This window comes from Gorilla gorilla, chromosome 23 (genome assembly GCF_029281585.2).
Source record: "Gorilla gorilla gorilla isolate KB3781 chromosome 23, NHGRI_mGorGor1-v2.1_pri, whole genome shotgun sequence".
In the NCBI taxonomy this organism is placed as follows: domain Eukaryota; kingdom Metazoa; phylum Chordata; class Mammalia; order Primates; family Hominidae; genus Gorilla; species Gorilla gorilla.
In genome coordinates, this window is record NC_086018.1 from 47122308 (window position 1) to 47125184 (window position 2877).

The window sequence follows — 2877 nt, forward strand, 5'->3', positions numbered from 1 at the left end:
TGCCCCGTGGCACCTGTGCCATAGACTTCTCGCTTTTCCTCTCCACCCTGATGGCAGAGGTGCTGGGCACCTGCACGAACAGTGGCAGTGAACTCTCCCCTCCTGGTCCTCACGGCCAGGCTGGCCCTTGGTGACCATCACTGGTGCCCCTTGATGACCATCACACACTGCTGTCCCCACGGCCAGGCTGCCCCTCGGTGACCATCACACACTGCTGTCCCCACGGCCAGGCTGCCCCTCGGTGACCATCACACACTGCTGCCCCCACGGCCAGGCTGCCCCTCGGTGACCATCACACACTGCTGTCCCCACGGCCAGGTTGACCCTCGGTGACCATCAGTGCTGCCCCTCGGTGACCATCACACACTGCTGCCCCCACGGCCAGGCTGCCCCTCGGTGACCATCACACACTGCTGTCCCCACGGCCAGGCTGCCCCTCGGTGACCATCACACACTGCTGTCCCCACGGCCAGGCTGACCCTTGGTGACCATCACACACTGCTGTCCCCACGGCCAGGCTGCCCCTTGGTGACCATCACACACTGCTGTCCCCACGGCCAGGCTGACCCTTGGTGACCATCACACACTGCTGTCCCCACGGCCAGGCTGCCCCTTGGTGACCATCACACACTGCCATCCCCATCATCACTCCGTCCACTCCAGGGTCTGCCCCAGCAGAGGCTCCTATGATGTCACACTCCTGGGTCTGGCACCAAGGCCTCCACACCCTCGACCCCACCTGTCTGTGCAAAGAGAGCCCCTGTGCCTCTGCCCAGGCCCTGGACTCCCCCAGGGTGGGCCCAGCACAGCCCTCTGTGACCACCATGCTGCTGTGAAGGGGCCTCCTTGGGCCGCATCACGTCTGGCCTGGCTCAGTTGCAGCCTGGGACGTGGGCTTGCTCGGAGCCTCCCTGTGCGGCACCCCCAGGGTGCTAACCACAGGTCTTCCCCTCCTGTCAGTCGGTTGTCAGGAGGGCTGGCCCGCCCCTCCCCTGGGATGCGTTTTCAGTCGGGGGCAGAATTGCTGCCGGTGTGAGGCGTCGGGCCCCATCTGCCGTCTGGAGGGCGGGAAGAGAGCACTGCATGTAGAGTTTTGCTTTTCTTGCTTGTCAGCTGAGACCCTGGTAAGCCACTTACAGTGACTGCTCCTCAGTTTCACCCTCTGAAAATTGGGGTTGGGGTGATAGCAACTCTACCAGATGGCCGAGAGAATCCGATACAAATGTGGAGGCAGCTGGCACGCAGGAGGTGCTGACGAGAATAAGGACAATTCAGAAGTCCCCGGCTGTACCCACAGAGCAAATCATTTGGTGCCCAAGACTGGCCTAAAACTCAGCAGAGAGCAGGTGCTTGGAGGGGCAGGTTTCACATGGGAAAGTTGCACATAGAACTTGAAGAGAGGGAACGTGAGAGACTGCTGGGGTTGGAACTCAGGCAGATCCAGGGGGCAGGAGCTGAGCCGGGAAGGGGTCGGAGTCCAAATGCCGGGCTGAAGTCCCCAGGGTGGCCAGCCTTAATTCTGTACATGCCGCAGGGAGACAGCGCTCACAGGACCCCAGCCGGCAGCTGTGCTCCCTGGAAGCCCAGCCCCTGTCCCACCATGAGGATGGAGCTGCAGCCAGTGTCCTACCCTGGTCTTCTCTGCAGCCATCGTGAAAGTGTCCACACTGGCACAACCGCTCCTGCTCCTGCATCCAGTGTGGGCTGCTGCACAGGACACGGCCGTAGCCCCAGGACAGAGCAGGCTGCTCCCAGGTCCATCTCCAGCAGTGCGATTTTCAGTGTGGAGTGCAGCGTAGAAAGTGCTATTTGGTGGGATGGGGCCATTAGCATTTCCCTTGGAAGCCCCTATCAGGGCCCTGGGCTGGACCTGGATGCAGAAGAGCTGCCGTCTTTACTAAGGTGGCCAAGTCCACTGGGCACTGGGCATCTCTGCATGAAGTTGCTGCAGAGTGAGGCTGGGGATGAAGTGCTGCGGAGTGAGGCTGGGGATGAAGGTGCTGCAGAGTGAGGCTGGCTGCATGACGTGCTGCAGAGAGAGGCTGGGGTGCCCGAGAGCAGACCAGCCTGGGGTGCTGGGGCTCAGGGCACCCGGCGGTCACCAGCACCTCTCTTTGCAGCTCCCACTGCTGTAGGTGTCTCCCCTGATGTGGTTGTCACCTTGGCGTCCTCCAGCCTGGCAGAGCCCAGCTCATCAGGGTGGCTTCTGCTGGAACCACGGCCGGTCCAAAAGGCTCTTTAATCACCACTTTATCCATTCATGGAACATCTGCTGAGCCGGGCCTGTCCAGCATCTGCAGGTGACACTGGGAACGGAGGAGAGGGGTCTGCCCTGGTGCTGCCCAGCAGACAGGTGCAGGCGGCCTGCGTTCCCCCCTCCACTCATATGCACACCACACACACAAGCTCGGATGCATGCACACATTCTCTCTCTCTCTCTCTGTCTCTCTCTCTCTCTCTGTCTCTCTCTCTCTCTCTCATTGCCCAGGTGAAGTCCTTCCTGCAGAATCCCCCCTGCTTGCAATTGTGTTTATTTGCTCATTGATTTGCTATTGTCCAGATCTCCAACTGGAACATGTGCCCCAGGAAACAAGAGAAGGATCCCCAAATAAAATACAGGACCCTGGAATTTCAGATAAACAACCCATCCTTGCCGGTGTAAGTATGTCCCAGACATTGCAATTATTGTCTGGGCTGTACTTGTCTAGAAACCTGTCCGTTGTTCACCTGAAGCCCACATTCACCTGGGGACCCTCTGTTCATATTTGTTAACCCTGATGACCGTAGCCCAGGAGGCAAAGGCAGTGGCTGCCTGAGTGCAGCAGGTCCCAGGGCCCCCAGGCCTAGTGCTGGCCGCCACCTCGGGGAGTGGCTTGA

General features: G+C 60.2%; 1 long non-coding RNA gene across 1 annotated transcript; it reads left to right on the top strand.

The window, feature by feature from the left end:
• Positions 1-1053: 1053 nt before the first annotated feature.
• On the top strand, positions 1054-2652 carry LOC129529447 (uncharacterized). The gene is made up of 3 exons (XR_008674952.1): positions 1054-1124; positions 2121-2300; positions 2561-2652. It is a non-coding gene; the product is annotated as an uncharacterized lncRNA (long non-coding RNA).
• The last annotated feature ends 225 nt before the right edge of the window (positions 2653-2877 follow it).